The sequence below is a fragment of the Lissotriton helveticus genome, chromosome 1_1 (assembly GCF_964261635.1).
Source record: "Lissotriton helveticus chromosome 1_1, aLisHel1.1, whole genome shotgun sequence".
NCBI lineage: Eukaryota > Metazoa > Chordata > Amphibia > Caudata > Salamandridae > Lissotriton > Lissotriton helveticus.
This window is the reverse complement of record NC_136057.1, coordinates 53,076,424-53,100,380: the sequence shown is the minus strand read 5'-3', so window position 1 is coordinate 53,100,380 and position 23,957 is coordinate 53,076,424. Positions and strand designations below refer to the sequence as shown.

General features: G+C 47.3%; 2 protein-coding genes across 4 annotated transcripts in view; one reads left to right on the top strand and one right to left on the bottom strand.

The window, feature by feature from the left end:
- LOC144822243 (uncharacterized) overlaps positions 1 to 16,414 on the bottom strand; it is a 102,569-nt gene extending 86,155 nt beyond the window's left edge. Inside the window, exon 1 of one of the 2 annotated variants that reach the window (XM_078679559.1) lies at positions 15,991 to 16,414. The gene's annotated coding sequence lies outside the window, so the exon portion shown is untranslated. Of the gene's footprint in view, positions 1 to 297; positions 375 to 15,990 lie in introns of those variants that run through there. The other variant, XM_078679643.1, reaches the window with a different exon arrangement.
- Positions 2,015 to 23,957, top strand: part of LOC144822093 (uncharacterized) — a 438,381-nt gene continuing 416,438 nt past the window's right edge. Inside the window, exon 1 of one of the 2 annotated variants that reach the window (XM_078679422.1) lies at positions 2,015 to 2,149. The gene's annotated coding sequence lies outside the window, so the exon portion shown is untranslated. The remainder of the gene's footprint in view (positions 2,150 to 23,957) is intronic. The other variant, XM_078679337.1, reaches the window with a different exon arrangement.

Here is a 23,957-nt window from a genome sequence, read left to right as displayed (position 1 = left end):
GGCACCACTGAGCCCCTGACTGAGTGTGCCCAAATTTACTCATGTCAACCCGTCTTCTGCCATAAAATGCCCAACCCATCTGACCAGATCAGCTGATCTGACAGGACCATATGGCTTTTGGCAATCAACAAATGGCCTTCAGCATTTTGCTTGAATCCCATCAAGCAAAGCTCATACGCTTTCAAACATTGTACAACACAAAATGTAGGCTCATTAGGAAAACCTGAATATGAAACATTTAGGAAAGGTGATATTCTGTTTAGAAATGTGGAAAGACATCCCTTCAGGCGAAAATACCTCTTAGATCTCAAGCTCTTATAACCAAAGATCTGCTACATGACATCCAGCATACAAGCATCGTCAGTCGGAACAACAGTTGTTTCACAATCTGGGCTTTTCTCAACCCGTCTGCCTTTTAGTTAATTAAGTCAATAGAGCTCCCCTCTAGCCTCAACTCCCCTCTACTCCCCTGGACTCACCTCCCCTCTACACCCCTGGACTCACCACCCCTCTACATCCCTGGACTCACCTCCCCTCTACACCCCTGGACTCACCACCCCTCTACATCCCTGGACTCACCACCCCTCTACATCCCTGGACTCACCTCCCCTCTACACCCCTGGACTCACCTCCCCTCTACACCCCTGGACTCACCTCCCCTCTACACCCCTGGACTCACCTCCCCTCTCCCCCCTGGACTCACCTCCCCTCTCCCCCTCGACTCACCTCCCCTCTACACCCTTGGACTCACCTCCTCTCTACACCCCTGGACTCACCTCCCCTATACACCCCTGGACTCACCTCCCCTCTACACCCCTGGACTCACCTCCCCTCTATACCCCTGGACTCACCTCCCCCCTCCCCCAGGACTCACCTCCTCTCTACACCCCTGGACTCAGCTCCCCTCTCCCCCCCCTGGACTCACCTCCCCTCTCCACACCCCTGGACTCAGCTCCCCTTCACACCCCTGGACTCACCTCCCCTCTCCCCCTGGACTCACCTCTCCTCTACACCCATGGACTCACCTCCCCAATACACCCCTGTACTCACCTCCTCTCTACACCCCTGAACTCACCTCCTCTCTACACCCCTGGACTCACCTCCCCTTTACACCCCTGGAATCACCTCTCCTCTACACCCCTGGACTCACCTCCCCTCTACACCCCTGGACTCACCTCTCCTCTACACCCATGGACTCACCGCCCCTCTACACCCCTGGACTCACCTCCCCTCTACACCCCTGGACTCACCTCCCCTCTACACCCATGGACTCACCTCCTCTCTACACCCCTGGACTCACCTCCCCTCTCCCCCTGGACTCACCTCCCCTCTACACCCCTGGACTCACCTCCCCAATACACCCCTGGACTCACCTCCTCTCTACACCCCTGGACTCACCTCCCCTCTACACCCCTGGAATCATCTCTCCTCTACACCCCTGGACTCACCTCCCCTCTACACCCCTGGACTCACCTCCCCTCTACACCCCTGGAATCACCTCCCCTCTACACCCCTGGAATCATCTCTCCTCTACACCCCTGGACTCACCTCCCCTCTACACCCCTGGACTCACCTCCCCTCTACACCCCTGGAATCACCTCTCCTCTACACCCCTGGACTCACCTCCCCTCTACACCCCTGGACTCACCACCCTCTCCCTCCCTCCGCCCGCCTCAGACTCACCCCCCTCTCAAGGGTCTTTTCTCTTTCACTGTTGGAAACTAAAGAACAGTTTCACTTCCGGGTCAGAGTCGGCAGAAGCAACGGAGCCGATGGAGCTCTCCTCAGGCCTGTGAGGTGAACAGTATCCGGATCACCTGGTGCAGCGTCAGCACCAGCCGCGGAGGCCGAATGAAACCTTTTCTCAGGATAACATTACCCCGTCCCCGCCCTCTCAGTAATGTCTGCTTCCGGGTCAGTGGCGGCAGAGTCAGTCCCAGATGCTGCTGAGCTCTCCTCAGGCTTGTGCGTGTGATAGTATCCGGGTCAGCGGGGGCAGAGTCAGCACCAGTAGTGAGCCCAAGCCTGCTGCAGAGGAGAGGAGCTCTGAGGGTCTGTCTGTCTGTCCTGTGGGAGGAGGAGCCCTGAGGGTCTGTCTGTCCAGTGGAAGGAGGAGCACTGGCTGCAGTTACCTTCAGTTTCATCAGGGGTAAGTGAGACCTCTCACAACCAAGGGGTGTGATTACAGCCTGAGTTGCACTGACCTCACACCATCATCAGGGTGTACAGGGGGCAGGTGTACTGACCTCACACCATCATCAGGGGGGGCAGGTCTACTGACCTCACACCATCATCAGGGGGGAGAGGGGGCAGGTGTACTGACCTCACACCATCATCAGGGGGTGCAGGGGGCAGGTGTACTGACCTCACACCATCATCAGGGGGAAGGGGGGCAGGTTTACTGACCTCACACCATCATCGGGGGGGGGCAGGGGGCAGGTGTACTGACCTCACACCATCATCAGGGGGTGCAGCCTGGGGTGTACTGACCTCACACCATCATCAGGGGGATGCAGGTGTACTGACCTCACACCATCATCAAGGGGGAGGGAGGCAGGTGTACCCACCTCACACCATGATCAGGGGCTGCAGGGGGCAAGTGTACTGACCTCACACCATCATCAGGAGGTGCAGGGGGCAGGTGTACTGACCTCACACCATCATCATCGGGGGCAGGTGTACTGACCTCACACCATCATCATCGGGGGGCAGGTGTACTGACCTCACACCATCATCAGGGGGTGCAGCCTGAGGTGTACTGACCTCACACCATCATCAGGGGATGCAGCCTGAGGTGTACTGACCTCACACCATCATCAAGGGGTGCAGGGGGCAGGTGTACTAGCCACACACTATCATCAGGGGGTGCAGCCTGAGGTGTACTGGCCTCACACCATCATCAGGGGGTGCAGCCTGAGGTGTTCTGACCTCACACCATCAATGGGTGCATCCTGCAGGTGTACTGACCTCACACCATCATCAGGGGATGCAGCCTGCAGGTGTACTGACCTCACACCATCATCAGGGGATGCAGCCTGCAGGTGTACTGACCTCACACCATCATCAGGGGATGCAGCCGGCAGGTGCATGTTTAATGTTTAATAATTATGAGACTACATGACCCACTGTTATATTTGCATTCCTTCATTTAGCCATGGCTCTTTAAAGAACGTTGCATTATGACATTTTAACACCCATATTAACAGTGTTTAGATCCAAGCTACATGTCCCCGATGAAGAACTGGAATTTTCGTTCTCAGGGAATACTTACTAATATAACAAAGAACTTGGCACAGAAGCTGTAATATGAAAAGACATCTTTATTAAACTTAACATAGTGAGGCCACGTCACACAGAAGCCGTAGCAACTGAATGAGGTAGTCTGAGGACAGAGGCTTTTTTTATGTTTTAGGGTTACATGACTCAACACATAAGTAAGGGGCAGTCCTAGCTTTTGCAAGCATGCAAAAACAAATCCAACATTCCTTCCTTACAGTTTGACCATTCACATGTTTCCACGACAAAAGCAGGATCATGATGACAAGCCCATTTTTCAGTTTGTCCAGCCCTTAATCAATCATTGGTTAAACTTAACATTTTTCATCAGACAGGTCGATCGGACCCATAATAAAACCGGGCACATCCCCATCGTAAATAGGCCATAAAGAAAGGAGTAGAGACAGGTGTGAGTAAGATAAGACATAGTTGTATGCCCTGAACTAAGGTGGTTGTTTTATTCATAACTAGCATATGAAGCTGACTTCTAGTTCATTGCAGCAGCGGTGCGTCCATAGGGGCGTAGGGGCGTAGCCCCACCAGCCCAGGGACCCGCCGCGGCTGCAAGTGTAATAATGATAATGAAAACTTACTACTGTATTTTTTAAATTCATTTATTCGGTGATTATCCTCCTGGAATCCGGGGCGCACCCGACGGAAACGGGAAGCGCAGGGGGGGGGGGGCTGGGCCGGGCGGACAGTCGAGTCGAGACCTCTACGTCAGGTCTACGTCACAGTCAGACACAGTAGGGCATACCTAATGATTATGCGCATATGTTGCGTGGGGCTGAAACTAGCCCGCGCATGCGCGATGAAAGTTCCCCCATGATAGCTGGTGACAGGGGGGTGCTGATTAAACCAGGCAGGAGCCCCAGCATTCACAAGGGCGACAGGGCGAGCAGCTAGTGTGCCCCCCAAGCCGCCAGGATTGGCCCGGTCACCTTGCAGCAGGGCAGGGCAATCCATTATTGGATGCCGCCCGTGGGTGACTCAGCCGCACTGCACAATGGCCAATCACTGTGTCTGACTTCATGTAGTCTGTGCAGTGATTGGCCATTTGCGGTGCACGGCGCTGCTGACGTAGGATCCGGTTCTGGGCCCTCCTCGTCGTCACCGTGGTGTGTGGACTTGCCTTTGCTTCGCCTTCGAGTCTCCTCGTGCCCACTACTCTTGTTTAGTGGTGAGTGAGTATCATTATCAATCTCAGTTAGTTTGAGCGAGGATAAAAATAAAATGTTCTACTGCTTTGAGTGCAGAACATTATTCAAAAAACCCTGGATCGCAAAAAAGTTGTTCCTATTACTTTGTGCACATCACTTGTAAAGAGAGGTGCATGTCTAAGTACACATTTACATTGAATGAGATTTACAGGCATCAATCATACATAGGACGGATGAAATCCTTATTCTTGCGATTAAAGTTAAAAGACTGCTGATCCTTTTGCATATATAGCGCATTCAGAGGTTTGAGGCTCAATGGACGACCTTCTAACGAGAGACAGTGAAAACGTAATCATGGTAATTAGCAGACAAGAGAGTTTGGCTGGGATGACTGGAAGCAAAGCAGACGGGCCGATGATTGAAAAACGGGTAATGGGGTATGAGGCGCCAAATGGTCATCCAACTGTCTCGAAAAGGGTTGCAAGATTAGGGCTGGTAAAGGCAGAGAAAAGATAAAACAAACAAAGATGTTAGGGGGAAACTAGGGAAAACACAGAGAGCTGAAAGAGATCAAGAAGATAGTTAAGAGAGGAAGAATGAGGTAGCACATAGAATGTATTTATTTATTTATTTATTTTAGCATCAGGTCCACTTCCTGACGCTGCGCGCCCGGAGGCGCTACTTAATCAGGGAGTCCCCTCGGTGGAGCGGGGAGGAAAATCACTTGCTCACCTGCTCATTTGCCACACGGAGCTACTAGAGACTATCTCGCCGCCGGACACCATCTCGCACCTGGGGCCCTGACGCTGTGGTCTCGCCGCTCCACGCCATCGCAGCGGCTGGAGACTACAGCTCCCAGAGGGCAGTGCGACAACTTCCTGTGGTCCACTTCCTGACGCTGCGCGCCCGGAGGCGCTACTTAATCAGGGAGTCCCCTCGGTGGAGCGGGGAGGAAAATCACTTGCTCACCTGCTCATTTGCCACACGGAGCTACTAGAGACTATCTCGCCGCCGGACACCATCTCGCACCTGGGGCCCTGACGCTGTGGTCTCGCCGCTCCACGCCATCGCAGCGGCTGGAGACTACAGCTCCCAGAGGGCAGTGCGACAACTTCCTGTTGTCCACTTCCTGACGCTGCGCGCCCGGAGGCGCTACTTAATCAGGGAGTCCCCTCGGTGGAGCGGGGAGGAAAATCACTTCCTCACCTGCTCATTTGCCACACGGAGCTACTAGAGACTATCTCGCCGCCGGACACCATCTCGCACCTGGGGCCCTGACGCTGTGGTCTCGCCGCTCCACGCCATCGCAGCGGCTGGAGACTACAGCTCCCAGAGGGCAGTGCGACAACTTCCTGTGGTCCACTTCCTGACGCTGCGCGCCCGGAGGCGCTACTTAATCAGGGAGTCCCCTCCGCGTCGCGGAAGCGCGCGGACGGCGCCGGGCGAAGCCCGGGCAAAGGGCGGGCCGGGCCCTCTGAGGCCCTCAGAGGTCTAAGTGGTCGGGCGGGCCACCCCACTAACATTTCCCTCGTAAGGTCAGTTCCCTATCTGGTTAATATAATGTGTGACCGCAATGTCATTAGTACAACTGCTGATGCACTCACTCAGGACATAGAGACCTCTGTATCATTGATATCATCCTTTGAGACACTGATAGATACCCCGTTTAATGAGATTGTTGAAACTGAAAGGAGGTTCTCTATGGGTCCAATGAATATTAACAAACTAAATGCCACGAGTTGTTTAAACGCCAACACTCATGTAATTCCGGAAGTTATTGTGGTTAAACCATCACATCCTGTTGTTACTGTGCCCATTGTTCTGGACGATGAAAATACTGTTACATACACAGCCTCAGATGTAGCTCCTGACCCTACCCCGTTATTAACATCTACAGAGGCTACTATTAAGGCGTCTGAGAACGTTGTAGCTAAGAGAAAGAGGGGCCCTGTAAAACTAACCCATAACAAAAGGAAGCAGCCACTAAGGAGCGTAAACCAACCAACACCACAAAGTATGTGGAATAGGGGGAAGAAACATAAGTTGATCCAACATAATGTATCTGTGCAGGAACAATCTCATCTGGGTGATGTCGTAGTCATAAATAACGAGGACTTAAATTCTATGTCAATTTCCACCCAGACTGAACTCCCCAATATAAACAGTTACCACTCCAAATCAGAGGGGAATCTCATTGAGACTATTGCAGATACTATTTTTAAACAGCTTGAAGGTCAAATGAACAAACAATTTAATAATATTTTTAGAAGACTTGACAGACTGGAAAACCTAATTAAAAATGATGATGCCAAGAGAAAAGGCATTGTGAGCTTGGACAAAATAAGAGTAGAACGTCTGCTAAAGGATTTGGAATCCACCACCCGTGTTCTTACTGGTGGTGATCATGGCAATAATATGGTTAAGGAACCACAGGCTGCTACTAATCTATCACCGTCTACTACATCTGCGGTCACCAAAAGCAAAAGCATAAGAGGTAGTAACCCGCCTGACTCGTCAACCAAACCCCCTTTGCCTCCAAGTAACGTTACCAGCGTTTCTGATTCCTCGACTAAATCTTCTGCTCCCTCTACCGCTGCAAATGGAACATTAATGAAAAACAATAAGAGTAATTTAGCGACATGCACTAATACAGTGCAGAAGGCCCCCTTGAATTCTAGCCAGCGCTATAATAAGATCTCACATGAAGACACTAGGCCTGTTAAACATCAAGGCCCTGCCTTACATCTTTTACCTGAGGCTTGTCCTTATGTTCTAGTTCTGGCCGGTATTCCGCCCCTTAGGGAAGGACAAGGAGAATCGTGGGTTCAATTGCACAACAAGTGTATAGACTGGCTAACGAAGCATAAGGGGGTGGGTTATGACATTTCTAAAGAGATCTTATCTACAAGGCGAGTAACCTGGGTTGGTCCTCTTTTCAAAAACATTAATGGGGACTGTATTGTAATTAACTTTAGAAACCCGGGCACTGCAAAATTCTTGCTGAATAAAAACTTTGCTCGACATGGTACATCTACAGTGGTGACCCCCTTACCGCTAAATTACTTCTACCGTCCCCCACACAAAATGATGCAGCCCCCACCAGTTTTTCCGTTACATAATAGGTTTGCAATATTCCACGATCTGGAAACATTGGATTGACTGCCCTCCACTACCACTGAACCGGTTTCTGTGTGTTCTGCTATCGACCAGTCAGTGGAAATACTTCCTGAGGCATTTCTGTTAACACCAAAGACTTTTTTACTTAGTACACCATGTGAACAACAGGGGCATACTATAGTAAAACTTGTTTCAGGATCTAATCAGGGCCCTTGTTCGAGTCTAGATAATACTTTAAAAATTCTTAGCTGGAATATTGCTGGTCTGAAGGCCAAGATGGAAATCACTTCTTGGAAGGACTGGGTCAACTGTCATGATGTACTAATGTTCCAGGAAACCTGGTGTACCGATGACTTGTTATTTGAGGGGTACAGCTGCCATAATAGGACTGTCTTAGCCCCCCCGTTTGGTCGTCCAAGCGGTGGATTATCTATTTGGATAAAAATTACTGCGGAAGTTAAAGTTGATACACTATTAACCAATTGTCCCAGCTTCATGGCATTATCTTATACCCAGAGGACAAGGTTATGTCTGATCAATTTCTATAACAATGACTTTTTGTCCCAACCTAATCATAATTTTATTCTTTTATTTGATTTTATTGACGAAATTATGGATGGACAGAAATACGGGAAATTTGATGGCATCTGCCTAGGAGGGGACTTTAATGCTCATATACATCCAAGAAATCCCCCATGCAAAAGAGGTACAGAACTGTCAAATCTTCTCGCAACTAGAGACCTTGTAAATTGTATGGAATATGTAGGTATGGAAAATAGCGCCGCCCCATTTCCCACTTTCATTGGCCATGGGGGCGGCACTACAATTGATTATGTTTTCGTTTCACCTCCTGTCGCTAATGCTCTAACAAGGGCTGAAGTGGTATGCAAAATTTATAGCGACCATTACCCGATTGTCATTCACCTATCACTTGTGAGGGGCAAGTGTTTACGAAACGAAATAGGTGCTAAAAACTTGAAGGTCTCAACTGATAAATTGAGGGTAATCTGGAAGGGCGCAGACAACAGGGGAATCCTAGCTGAAACTATTAAAAAACATCCAGTTCTGATCGAAAACTGTCTGAGTTCTGATGACTATGGGGTTAATATAATTACATCATTCTCTGAACTCTGCTCTGTAATAAAAGGTGAAATTTCCAGACCAGCTTCTAGTAAAGCTGAGGAAACACCTAGATGGTTTGATGCCCTTTGTTCAAAAGCAAACAGGAAGTTGAGAGCTGCCCTAAAAGCCGAACCTAGGGATATACCACAAATAAGGCTGCTCAGAGCAGAGTACAAATGTACCCTACGCACTAGATCAAATGAACTGCTTAAAACTCACTGGGGTTCCTTGGCACGCTCAGCCGAATTGAAAGATACTACTGGGTTTTGGAAGGAGGTAAAGGAGATAAGATCTATAGGCTCTAATTTAACGGAAATTAATTGTAACATCACTGGTCCTATCTGGGTTGAACATTTTGCTAAAATCTATGCAACACCAGACAACCCTCCTTTGACTCTACTCCCCCTAAACCCACTTAATATTTCTGTATCTGAGGTTGAGGATGCCATATCAGAAAGTGGTGGAAATAAAGCGCCCGGTCCTGATGGGCTCTCAATTGACCAGTTGAAGTGTGAGCCCGATTTTTGGGCGCCACTATTATGTAATGTTTTTAATAATTTAACAAACGGGCAAATTCCAGAAACATGGTCTTGCAGCATAATCGTTCCCATTTTTAAGAAGGGTGATAGGCTGGATCCGGGGTGTTACCGCCCCATTTCGTTAATTGATAACACTTTGAAAGTTTTGGGGCGGGTTATATTTAAAAGGATTAGAACTTGGGCAGATGAGAGTAAGATCCTACATCCCAGCCAGCTTGGTTTCCGCAGTAGCGTTGGAACGGTGGAACAATGCTTAAACCTGAGCCTGATTATGGCGAAATATAACACTGCTAAGAAATCCCCTCTATATTTTGGCTTTATGGATTTGAGTTCCGCTTTTGATTTTGTTAATCGTTCCCGCCTATGGTCCACCCTCCTTGAGTATGGTTTAGATGATTATTTGGTCCACTTTTTAGCTTTTTTACATCGTGATTTAAAAGCACGTGTGCGTATAAATCAATCTGGTGAAGTTTCTGACGATATCAGCATTGGTAGGGGGGTCAGACAAGGGTGTGTGCTGGCCCCCCTCCTGTTTATTTTGTATATTAATAATTTAAGCGGCTCTCTGAGTATTTTAACAAAAGATGTACCCTACGTAAATGGAGTCCCTATACCTACCCTTCTTTACGCTGATGATGCGGTCCTGATGGGCCGCACTCCCAAGGCACTCCGCACTCTAATTTCAGGATTTGTTCTTTTTATGGCCGACTTAGGCCTGACAACTAATTTTAAAAAATCCTTAATCATGAGTTGTGGCCCTAAAAATTATAAAATTGCCGAGATTAAATCAGGGTCAAATGTTTTGAAAAGTACCAGTACTTTCCCCTATCTGGGGTTGCTATTCTCAAACACTGGTTCGTGGCATGCACATGTATCTTATGCTAGGAATAAGTTGGGTAAAGCCATAAATTGTGTTATCTCTTTGAGACAACCCAACTACGCAGACGTAATTACACCACTAGTTAAGATCTATCAAACCCAATGCATGCCAACTGGCACTTATGGCGCCGAGGTTTGGGGTTACACAAACTGCTCCCATATCCAAATGGAAGAAAATAGGTTCTGCCGGAAGGTGCTGGGCGGGGTCATTTGTTCCCCTAACTATGTGTGCCATAACGAATTAAACATCTCATACATAGAGGACTTTGTAAGATCCAGACCAGCACTCTTCTGGCTAAGGATATGGAATAACCCGGCTGCCATCCTGACCCGCGAAATAATTTTAGATTGCTTAAAATGCGATAGGGCACACTGTATACTATGGTTAAAAGCGGTAAAAGATTGCCTTGAAAGTGTAGGGCAGGGTTCTCTGTTTACTATACCAAGTTTAATAAATCATTCCCATAAGACCATTATTCTTAGGGCACTATATGATTTGTATAGAGAGGAGCGGGAAAGGAAGAACTTGACTAAATGCACTGTTACAAAATATATGGGCTATTCTGAACCCCACATTAAACATCCTGGCCCACCATATAGGTACTTACGTCTGCACCTTGGCAGGTGGAATAGGGGTTTACTGTTTCGTTTCCGAGATGGGAGTATAGTAAATTTACTAAATTTCCCTTTGGGTTACAATAAACATCTAGAAACTCTAAATTGTCCATGTAACCCTAATATGAAACAGAGCCTTATGCCTTTCTTGTTCTTTTGTGGTTTTTATAAAAAACTTTCCGTCCATTATTTAATGCCTTATTGTAGAAAACATGAATTGACTAATTTTAAATTAGCATTGAGGTCTTTTTTACTACTGGGATCAGATGAAGTTATATTCAGGGTGAGCTGCTTCCTTAAAGCTGCCGTCAGATCACGAGCCACTTTATATATTGAGGTAGAATAATTGCACACTGCACTTCTTTCTATGCGCTTTAGAGAATCTCTTAGTTGCATATTTTTTAATTGTGTATAAAGCTGTTTTTATAATATGAAGGGACAAATTTGCGTGTAGATGTGAAATTGAAATTTGATTATGTTTGACTGTTCTTAGACTTGTTTTCCAGATGTCATTATTGTATCATATTGTTTTTATTGTATTTTGTTTGTACTTTTATGGATGTTTTTATTCCGAATAAAGATCATTTGACTTGACTTGACTAGCGATTTGTAAAGCGCCTGGTGACCCGAGGGCATCCCCGCGCTGTAATCTTGAAGGCGAACCTGAGGGCAGAGGGGGGATTGTTTTTTTTATTTTTTTTATTTAGGGAACAACATAGTTTTCAATTTCTTCCTGAACATCAAGTGATTAGATTCCAGTCGAAGGGTACAGGGAAGAGCGTTCCATTTCGTGGATGCATTGATCGAGAAGCGGCGGCCTCCCGTACGTGTCTTCCTATATCTAGGGACAATGGCCAGGTTCTCCTTCTCCGACCGGAGCGACCTGGGGACTTTGCAAGGAGTAACCAGGTCTCTTAGGATATTTGGGCCGGAACCATTAAGCAGCTTGTGCGCAGTGCAGAGGGTCTTGAAATCGACCCTTTGGCGGATTGGAAGCCAGTGAAGAGCCTGGATTGCTGGCCTGGCTGATACTCTGGAGGGGAGATTCCAAAGTAGCCGGGCGGCTGCATTCTGCGTTCGCTGGAGTTTGGACAGGGTAGCTTCTGGAGCTCCGAGGTATATCATGTTGCAATAGTCCAGCCGTGCGAGCACCAGGCCCTGGACTAGGAGTTTCCTGGATAGGGGCGGGAGTAGTGGGAGGATCTTCCGGATGGAGCGCATTAGACCAAAGCAGGTCCCCGCTGTCTTGGTAGCTTGAGACTTCATCGACAGCTCGGGCTCTAGCCATACTCCTAGGGTTTTAATTTCCTGTTTCGGGGTGGGGATTTCCCCGAAGACGGTTGGCCAAACCGTAGGAGGGATGGTGGACCACTGCTTGCCCAGCAACATGACCTCGGTCTTTGACCCGTTTAATTTTAGTGCTGATTCACACATCCAGGTGTGAATATTTTTAAGGCAGTTTTGTAGATTGTCAGGGTGTTTGTCCAGTTGGGAAAGTGAGACGACTAGTTGGGTGTCGTCTGCGTAGCTTACTATTTTAATCCCGAAGGGGGTGACCACATCTTCAAGGGGAGCCATGTAAGCATTGAATAAAGTTGGGCTTAATGAGGACCCCTGGGGGACCCCGCTCGTGAGGGGGAGGGTGGCAGAGTGGAAGTTGCCATCCCACACCTGGAACGAGCGCCCTGAGAGGAAAGACTCTATCCAATTGAGCTCCGAACTTGCAATCCCTGCCGCAGCTAGCCGATGAAGAAGGACACGATGGTTAACTGTGTCGAAGGCTGCGCTTAAATCCAGGAGGATCACTGCCACTGATCCTCCTGAATCCAGGATGCATCTCGCCTCCTCGATGACGGCGAGGAGAGCGGAGTCCGTGCCATGACCTGGGCGGAAACCCGTCTGGGACTGCCGTAGGATGTTATTGGCTTCTAAGTGCCGTGACAGTTGGCCATTGACCAATTTCTCGGCCACCTTGCTGATACAGGGGAGGAGTGAAATGGGTCGGTAGTTCGCCATGTCTGTGGGGTCAAGTTGGGGTTTCTTTAGAAGTGCTTTAATGATTGCACTTTTCCAGCTGGGGGGGACCGAGCCTTGGGAGAGTGATATGTTTATGAGCTCCGTAATTGTGGGCACTACGACTGGGGCTACAGTTTTGAGAAATCTGATCGGAGCGGGATCTAAAGGAGATCCGCTTTTCATTTTGATCAAAGTGGATTCTACCTCGTCTCTTGTTACTGCTTTAAAGGAGGTGAGCTGGGGAGACAGACTGTTTTCTGAGTAATTAGTGGAATCCTCAGTGTTCATGTTGTTCGGTAGGCTAAGAGGGGGCAAAGATGTTAGGATGCGGTCGATTTTAGCATTGAAGTAGTTGGCCAGCTCATTACTTCTGTCCACCGGGGGTGTGTTAGACGAGGGTGGAACAGGTTTTTTCAGTAACTCTTTAACGATGAGATAGGATTCCCTAGCCGAGTTAGTAGCATTTTTAATCCTGGTGTCATAATGAGAGGCTTTAGCGAGTTTCAGAGAAACTTTGTATGTTCTCACCGATTGCTGATACGCAACTTTGCTTGCGTGCTGCCAGTCTTTCCTCCATATCCGTTCTGCTTTTTTACAGTGTTTACGGAGGGTCCGGAGTTCCGGAGTGTACCACGGGGCAGATCCTAGTTTATCGTTCTTATTCTCGCGGGTTTTTATTGGGAGGATGGAGTCTAGAGAAGTGGTAATCCATGCTCTGAATTTACTGTCCGCAGTGGTCGGGTCTTCCGAGGGGGTCGGGATAGATGAGTTCAGTATTCTGGCCCAATCCTTTGTGGATATTCTGGCCCATGCTCTATCCTTAATATAGGTGGTGGGTTTGTGGAGTTTCTTGGGGACTCCTGGGAGGCAGAAAGGAACCATGAAATGGTCCGTCCATGGGAGAGGGAGGGACTCCGTGACTTGAAGAGTGATGTCATTCGTGAACACTGGATCAAGCAGATGGCCTTTGGAGTGCGTAGCACCGGAGTTAGTTAGGTGGAGGCCAAAAGCCGCCCGTTCTCCAATCAAGTCGACCGCTCCTATGTCTAGGGGGTCATCGAAATGGATGTTAAGGTCCCCTAGTATGGAGAAGTTGGGGGTGGAGTGTGCTTGAGATGCGATAGTCTCAAGGAGTGCTCTAGCAAAAGTGCTCGTATGGCCGGGGGGACGGTAGATTAGGAGTCCAGCTAGTGTGTGGGTCGGACCTACGTAGATGGTAAATTGGAGGCTTTCGGAGTCCGTGATATGGGCGTCGTTGATTCTGCAGGTGAGGTGGTCACGGTGAATAATCGCCAAGCCTCCTCCTCTACCCAAAGGGCGGGGCTGGGATTGCACCAGGAAGCCTGGGGGAGTAGCTAGAATGACGTCTGAGTCCGAGTGGTCTGTAAGCCATGTTTCAGAGAGAAACAGGATATCAAGCTCATGATCCTCTATAAGATGGTTAATTAGCAGTGCGTGTCTGGGGAGAGAACGACAGTTCAAAGTGGCTAGTTTAAGAGCTGTGGGCAAAGCAGGTCGGCTGGGGAGTATGAGCTGGGCAGGGCGGCAGCGAGTGCAGGTAGTGTATGGTCCTTCAAGATCATGTATATAATTGCATGCTGTGTCAGTGGGGGGTCTAAGGCTAAGGAGGTCCCGGCGTGAATAGTTTACCACAGAGGCAGCCAGTTCCGGCAGGGGTTCCGGCCCTAGGCCCGGCTGTGCGCGGACGGGCGCAGACGGGCTTGCCCTAGGCGCTCCCGCTGCGCTCGTCCGCTGCGCTTCCGGTGGCAGCACATGATGTAGGGGGCTGGGGGGCGTGGCCTTAAGGGGGCGTGGCCTGAGTTCTCGCCGGCTTGGCGTTTGTGGCAGGGAAATGTTCAAACAGCGAGAGAGCGCTAGGTCCGCTGCTCGCTGTGTTCCCAAGTGAAGGTGAATGCCCTGGCGCTTGTTAACGCGTGGTGAGATTAAAACACAAGTAATTCAGTGACACAACAATTTTCTCAACAAGTTTAAAAACCTCCCGGCTTCCGCCTCAGGAGTGCGCGATCGATAGATTAAAGTCGCTTGTGGTCAGCGCTTTAAATACCGCGTCAGGGGGGCGTGGCCTTAAGGGGGCGTGGCCTGAATTAGAATTAAAGAGATATGCAGAGAAAGAGGAGCTGTTTTAACGAGGAAGAAAATACTAAAAGAAGCAGAAATGAGTCAAACGTGTACATTTAATACCAAGCAAGAGAATGTTAGCAACCTGAAAGGTAGAATATTTGACACGTGTGAGGGGAAGAATGAAGGGGGGATGCGCATTTGCGCATTTCTGCATGAAATCCGAAATAGGAGGAAGGGAGGAATTAAGGGAGGAAGCGAGGGAGGAAGGAAGGAAGGAAGGCAGGGAGAGAGAGAGGAAGGAAGAAAAGAGAGAAGGAAGGAAGGATGGAGAAGTTTGTTTGTCTGCCTGCCAAGTCAGATGAATTACACCATCCCTTTAACAGCCCTGTCACTTCCCTGCACACAGAAAGAGAAGTCTTGGGCTGCCGCCAGTCACAGCATTGCACAAGGGTTTGGAGCCGAGCATCCTCCCTGCAGGAGGAGCGGCTGACGCCTCCCCCGGCACAGTGTGAGCCAGGTAGCAGGGGTACAAAATAATGAATCCTCGCTGTAATTAATCTCTCCTCTTTTTGTGCGAGTGGGCCCCCCTTACAGCGAAAGTTACACAAGCAGCGAAGCAAAACCCATGGCAGATCAAAGGGAGGGGTCCGGGGCAGAAAGAGGCAGACAAAAAAACAGAACAGGGTTTGTTTTGTTCCATTTTCTAAAGATTGCTATTGCTGTGCATGCAAGACACGGAAGGCGGTATGTGCAGGGATGGTATTATGTTAATGCCCACTTATTTCCCTGCAGAGATTTGCGCTACAAAGGCTGCCCCTCTTTTATTTAGTTATAAGCACTGAGGTATAAACGCTGGCAATGTCGATTTTCAATTACTGCCTTCACGCTTGACCACACGCATTGAAACTCTTTCTCTTGTATTTTGATTCACAACAGGCTTTTCACTTGCACTCTTGTTTATAATGGATTTCTTTGTTTTTAAACTTGACTCGGCACTGTCATGCCTTTATTTCCTGTTAAGCTGCCTCAAACTACGTTTATCTTAAATTAGCAGTTCACACGCTATTGTTTATTTTCAAATCTCTTCACATTTGGCTTACTTCCAGTCAATTTCTTTATTACTTAACTGCGCGCGATGAAAAAAAATATATATATATTGTATAGTCAATTTTAAATTTACTTACAGTTTGAAATTACCATCAAGAATGTTTGGAGTTTCCATCAATTCTCCTCTTGTACAAATTTTGCACAATTTGAAATGATTTTCCTTATTAGCCAGTTCAGTCCACAGCTGATTGGATATCTCCAAGCAGTCAATTGCCAAATATGTAAATCCAGTAAATTGCGAGTCTTGTAAATTCCTCTAAGAAGATTACCACAAAATGTTCCTTTGCTAAAAATCCTCACTTTCTTTATAAATGTTTTTCTCCCTTCATCACCATTGTAAAGAAGTCCATTAGACTCAATAAATATAATTAATTAATATCTCTTTATTAGAGCTTGTAAGTCAGCTTCCATTTCTATCTTAATATATCCTATGAATGTCCCTTCAACATTCTTTATCTTTGACATTCTTTTACATCACACATTATGATGTCATTTATACATCATTACATGCATCAGGATAGCAGCGAAGAGCCCGGCCAATTCCTGCCGGGACCACAAAGCCAGCCAGCAGAGACGTCTTTCTCCGCACTTCATCTTTTCTCTCTTCCCTCTCTCCACATAATTGTGGCTATAATCGGTTGCTTATTTCCTTGAAACCCTTACTGCAGGCAAGGGAAGGCTCAGAAAATCAGAGCTCACATTTGTTATAGTAGTAGTAGTAAAGCTTTATTTCGATATAGAAACATATCATAAAAGCAAAACATGACAGCATAAAAACAATAATCGAAACAAAGCAATTTTACAAATCATAATACCGTTAAGACATTCATATTTACACAAAAGAAACATAAAATTTATACAAAATGAAAAAAAGGGACATTTGTTATAGCTATTGGGGGTCGGTGCATGTCAATAACGCTATTTTAACATCGACCATTACCATTGCGCACATCACACCTTGAACGTGTTCTAGGCACTTGCAGATGCACTTCAATGGGGTCAAAAGGCTACGTCGGGCACAGCAGGAGTCAAACTTACATTCATAAGGTTGGAGACAATTTTCTGGAGCGGTTGGACAACTAGCCCATCTCTGTCAACAACATAAACAGAAGAACAGTCATCTTCGTAGACAAAGGGCTGCCTGCCGCTGTTGCCATAGGCAGATCTAAAGGCGCATGTGTTGCTAACTCAACTGAATGGCAGCCGCACAACTGGTGCTAATGTTCCTATTTATTTATTTATTTATTTAGCGAGAAATGTTGTTTACTGCAGCACTGCGACCTAAATTGACACTAGGCTCCTTCCTGGCCTGATTTACAGCAATATCCTCCAGCGGTAGTTCTGTTGGCATCGTACACTATCAGGGCTCTATTTTGTTGTTTCTGCCCATCTGCCCATCTTATCTCCTGTTTTTCTGCACTGTCCAAATCTCTGTTGCATTTTCTGTTCTAGACTTGTCCTGTCCATTAGCAGCTGCAGGTTTGGTTTTCAGTAGTTTGTCGTATCTTCCTCCTTGTTTCACAGTCATCTGTCTTCATTGGTCCTGTCCTTGGACAACCTTTGCCACTAATATTATCTTATCTCTTTGTCACCCACTCTCTGCTCTCTGGCACGGTCTTGTATTAGTTAAGGTTGGTTTGAAACATAGTGCAGTTCTTTGTCGCCCTGACTACTCTCTATTATCCAGCAATGTTGATAGATGCTGAGCTGTCTTCATTAACATCATTTCACTCTCACCCCTACCTAATCTCTATCAGCACTCCCTTTAAAATTGAGTTGAATCTCATTATCACACTTCTGTAAAGCCATCTGTCTTCCTTTCTGCCACACTGTATATCAGCAGTCACTGAGTTGGCTTTTAATCATATCACATTACTTCATTGGGGTTTCTTCTCGTTCACTGTTGGGTGGATGTATGACGGTACAACGCGTACCGTCACAACGCATCCCTTTACCACGCATCCCTTACAACGCAAGTCGTTACCACGACTTGCGTTGGGGGTGCGGATTTCGAATAGTTTAATTTACTATTCTAACACCAGTCCCCGTGGACCCTAGGGAAGGTGTTGGGATAGTAAATTAACTATTTTTAATCCTTTAGCGCCCTCCAGCGCAAGTCGTGGTAACGACTTGCGTTGTAAGGGATGCGTGCTAAAGGTAGTGCGTTGTGAAAACATCGTGGTAAACGATGTTTACCCTGTTGGGTTGGCCTTTGATAGTCTTATACCGCCCTCTTTCCCCCCCTCTTTTCTCTGTTGTGGTCCATCGGCAGCTGTTGGGTCAGCCTTTGATAGTGTCTTGTGTGGTCCTCCGTGCTCCCACTCTTCTCTGGATTGGTTCATTGACCGCTGTTGGGTAGGGTGTGTTGATTGAAAGACGGTGCAGAGCTCACTGCACTTTAAGGGCAGACACTGTACCCTCATTTTGCACTCGCAAGTATTTTTCTGCACATAGCGGCCACCCACATACAGCCACCCACCCATACACATAGCCACCTACACAGCCACCTACACACACACACAGAGCCACCTACACACACACACAGAGCCACCCACACAACCACAGAGCCACCCACACAACCACAGAGCCACACACACAGCCAGACAGAGCCACACACACAGCCAGACAGAGCCACACACACAGCCAGACAGAGCCACACACACAGCCAGACAGAGCCACACACACAGCCAGACAGAGCCACACACACAGAGCCCAACACACACAGAGCCCCCCAGACACACAGAGCCCCACACACACACAGAGCCCCACACACACACAGAGCCCCCCACACACAGAGCCCCCCACACACAGCGCCCCACACACACAGAGCCCCCCACACACACAGAGCCCCCCACACACACAGAGCCCCCCACACACACAGAGCCCCCCACACACACAGAGCCCCCCACACACACAGAGCCCCCACACACACAGAGCTCCCACACACACAGAGCCCCACACACACACAGAGCCCCACACACACAGAGCCGTACACACACACAGATCCCCACACACACAGAGAGCCACACACAGGGAACAGGGGGCAGGAAAGCAAGCACAACGAGGGAACAGGGGGCAGGAAAGCAAGCACAACGAGGGAACAGGGGGCAGGAAAGCAAGCACGAGGGGGCCGTATTTTTGGGACAAGGCCACGACATATGAAGTAGATCACCTATGTTAACTTATCACAATCTCGCCAGCGCAGCGAGGCGCACTAGCACTAGGGTATTATTTGTGGAGTTTCGCCAGATGTATATACCAGTCCTACAGTAATTTAAAATGTGTTTCTTTGCCAGAAAAGTGTGGAGTGCCTCGTTTGCTCCCACCTTAGGTGTGAATATTGTTGATCTGAGATTTTCATGAAAGTCTTATAGTCTGAATTCAGCACCTGAGCGTAATAGGACAGAATGTATGAAGCTCTGTGGTTATACTGAATAAGCAGCTACCTATGTTAAGCCATCTATTAATGTAATAACTGCACTTCCACAATTGCTTTATTAACCTTCCTGCTTTCTCAAATTTGCTTGAAAATGCACGATTTTTCTTCCGTTTTTTCAAAATTTTCTAGGGGGGGGGTTATCCCCCCAAACCCCCCTTTGGCGGGGTCGCGTACCCCAAATCTCAACAACAATCGTTTCGCCGGTTTCCCACAAACGATGCCAGGGCCACAAGTATTCATTTTCAGCGTGTTTTTATTTTAAACCAAGTCACTCGGCGCATTTCGGAGGCAACCTCCTTGTTCACGAGTACGAGTGCAAATCACAGTGTTTATACAATACCATGTGACACACCTCTACGTAATAGACAGTGACAACAGATTCAAGGTGTTTGAACGTTCTCGGAGCTGGGAAAACAGACTTATTTAGTCAATGTTGGGAGATACATCGTGAGACATTGCACTAAAATTATCATGCAGTATGTAAATTAAACATTAGGTCATTGCTGTTAACCTAAACATTTTTCTTGAGTTTTTTACGTGCTGTTGCGAAAAGCATTCATTCCGCATCATCATGTGCGGCACCTTGTCATTTCCAACCAAATAAGTGCTAGTGAAAGTTCACTGTGATTATAAGATAAACTACGTCATCTGTAATTCTACGCGCTTGGTGTAAAACATATTCAATCATTAGTGCTCCTGACCAAGCATTACAGATGACGAGGTTTATCTTGTAATCACACAGAACTCAACTCTGAGTTGAGGCTGGGTAGACCAAGCATACACAATTGAATGTGAGGGTTGAGACTGGGCACACCAAGCATGCGCAAGAGAATTTGAGGGTTGAGACTGGGCACACCAAGCATGTACAAGAGAATGTGAGAGTTGAGGATGGGCAGACCAAGCATGCACAAGAGAATGTGAGGGTTGAGTTTTAGCACACCAAGCATGCACAAGAGAATGTGAGAGTTGCAGATGGGCAGACCAAGCATGCGCAAGAGAATGTGAGAGTTGAGGATGGGCAGACCAAGCATGCACAAGAGAATGTGAGGGTTGAGTTTGAGCACACCAAGCATGCACAAGAGAATGTGATGGTTGCAGATGGGCAGACCAAGCATGCGCAAGAGAATGTGAGGGTTGAGGCTGGGCAGACCAAACATGAACAAGAGAATATGAGGGTTGAGGCTGAGCAGACCAAGCATGCACAAGACAGTGTGAGGGTTGAGGCTGGCAGACCAAACATGCGCAAGAGAATGTGAGGGTTGAGGCTGGGCAAACCAACCATGCGCAAGAGAATGTGAGGGTTGAGACTGGGCAGACCACGCATGCACAGGAGAATGTGAGGGTTCAATCTGGGCACACCACGTGTGCACAAGAGAATGTGAGGGTTGAGGCTGGGCAGACTACACATGCACACTACGGAGCTGATTTATTATTTTTTAGTGCAACATAGATCAGCAGTTAGGTGCAGCGCTGTGATGTGCGAGGGGGAGAGAGCCGCGCTGAGCCAGATTTATGAAATACAGCACGCTGCCGCTCACTATCCCTGCACTAGTACACAGTCTACCTAGTGCCACACAAAACCTTAACACCATAGGCCAGAGGTGCATGTGCTGTCTAGCATAGGATTCGTACTGGAAACACACCATTCCAATATAAAATCCTATACATAGAGTAATCCTTAAACACTCCAGAGTTTGTGTTTGTGCTGTAAAGTGCTGCACACTTTGTGTTTGTGCTGTAAAGTGCAGGGCAGGTTGTGTTTGTGTTGTAAAGTGCAGGGCAGGTTGTGTTTGTGCTGTAAAGTTCAGGGCAGGTCGTGTTTATGCTGTGAAGTGCAGGGCAGGTTGTGTTTGTGTTGTAAAGTGCAGGACAGGTTGGGTTTGTGCTGTAAAGTGCAGGGCAGGTTGGGTTTGTGCTGTAAAGTGCAAGGCAGGTTGTGTTTGTGTTGTAAACTGCAGGGCAGGTTGTGTTTGTGCTGTAAAGTGCAGGGCAGGTTGTGTTTGTGCTGTGAAGTGCAGGGCAGGTTGTGTTTGTGCTGTAAAGTGCAGCGCACATGCAATGTGTGGAGTGTTTGAAGAAGTGACAACGTTTCTCTGTGTTATCACCTGATTCAAGGTTTTTTTTAACATAAAATTCAGACCCTCAGTACTCTCACAATGCGATATTGAAGCCTTGTACATTTTTCCATGTTTCCGCGTGTCGCTAATATATGAAGTATCGCGTGTCCATGGTGGTGATAGAAAGGAAGAGTTTATTTCTTACAGAATGCTCCACCCACAGATCTGCTTCCTCCTCAAATACTGACACCTTCCAACTCTCTCAGCAGCATTCCACATTGGGTGTTGCCTCAGAGACTCTGGGATGTCACAGCTCTGTTGAAGAGACTGCAAGAGCTTTGTGTGAAGAGTGAGCCGTGATTATTTGAGGTGTTACATGTGATTGTGCAGATCTGAGCCCGCCCTGTGTGTAGGTCTCTGGGAGTAGGTGATGCCCGTGAATGGCCTGAACGAAGCCTAATCTATCACTACAAAATGTATGGAAGTGATTTGTGTTTGCGAGACAGTGTGTATGTGCTTGTTTGTGATTGGTCGTCTTGGGTGGATACATTATATATGAGCGCGTAAGCGACTGATCCGTTTGATTACTTATTTCCAGTGTGTAGGCCTATGTGCATGGGGATGAATTGTGTTTCACGTGTGTGTTTCACGTGTGTGTGTGCACTGGAGAGCACAATGACTGTGTAATTATGCAGCATTGAAGATGTGGTTAAGAGATACCTGGTTTGTTACATTAATCAATTTATAAATAAGGTGTGAGACTGTACAAGTGAGAGCTGGAGTTTGTGTCACATCTGTGAGTACACAATTGAATGGACTTTTTAAAGAGCAATTTTTTGTGTGTGCGTGTTTGTTGCAAACATTTGGCGTGTGTGTTGCAAGCATTTTGCCAAAGTCAAGCCTGTCTGCTCCCAGGCACACCTGGCCGCCACTGCTGGGACCAGAAGTCAGGTAGTATAATCAATATTTTTCATATTCTGGATAAGATCTAAAGTCTTTCAGTTACTCAGATTTTAGTATCTCCCCCATGTTTGTCTCGTTTTTAGAGGCAAATGGCTTGTATACCAGCCATACATATAGAGTAATCTGGTACTCAACAGACCTCAGTTTGGACCAACAAACAATAAGACTCTTCTACATCCTCAGATTGAGGAGTTGTAAAAAGCGCTTTACTAAACCCACCCTCCCTAGGCAAAGATGAGGTGGAAATACTCAAATTATTAGAATCTTCTAAGCTGGATATCCTGTTCTTAACTGAATCCTGGTTGTCAGAGGAATCTACTCCAGATCTCCAGAAGCCATACCCGAAGATAACCAAAAGAGCACGAGCTCAGAGAAGGGAGGTGAGATAGCAGCAATTATTCACCAGTGGGTCCACACATCTCTGAAACAAATTACTCAAACTGAAGGGGTAGATCTGCTTCCCTTGCTCAAGTTTCGAGTTGATGACGACAACTCGGTCCCTGAAGATAATGAATTTGCTGATTTAATGATGTTGAATTTACACCAACACATTACATGCTCAGATCACATAAAATGAAATCCCTTAGAACTGATCTGGGCGTATAATTCGAATTGACTGAATATAATCATCCTTCCTTGCATATGGTCCAATCAGTATTTGATCAGCATTTGTATTCCGTTAGATCTTTCTAACTTGATCCACAAGCAGGAAGTAAAACCATACACATGGCGATACATTAATACAGAGCCAGTGTTATCAACACTTTTAAACCCCTCCCCCCTCTTCCCATCAATTGAAGACATTCTCTCCAAAGAAAAATAATCCACTCTGTGGCTCAGACATGCTAGTGACCCACACCCCTCAAATCCAACAGCGTGTTATAAACCGCACCAGACCAGTGCCCTGGTACAAGCCAGAGTTAAAGGAGGCGAAATCTGCATTGCGTCGACAATGGCAGGAAAGGGATGATGAAGAGAGCAAAATCACATTTTAAATTGAGCTTGAGGAATATAAAGGCAAAACCGCACATGCAAAGCACTCTTAATAGGCCCAAAAAAATCTTAGAAGCAAATGAAAATTGTTTTTTGATATCCTGAATGATTAGTCGCCCCTAGATGAAATGAGAACTTCCCTGACTCCTATTGAATGAATGAATGAATGAAACGGATCTTATCTTGCGCAACTTTGCCCAACGGGCGTCTAGGCGCCTAAATCAAATAAAGCAGCTAAGCCCCCCTACAGTACACTCTACATCATTCTCTCATTGATAGGCTCTCTTAAAAAGGCAGGTTTTAAGAGCCTTTTTAAATGACTCCATTGTGGGAAGGGTTTTTATTTCAATAGGAATCGAATTCCAGAGCTGAGGGGCCACCACAGAAAAGGCTCTGGCTCCCCATCTGGCTAGTTTGAAACGCGGAACAACAAGTTGACAGAGTCCCGCAGAACGAAGGTCTCTTGCAGGAACGTAGCGCGTAAGGAGAGAACCAATCGCACTAGAGGAGCCTTCTGTCACAGCTCTGTAGGCCAAACACAGAATTTTGAAACAAATTCTGTGCTGGACAGGTAGCCAATGGAGTTCTTTCC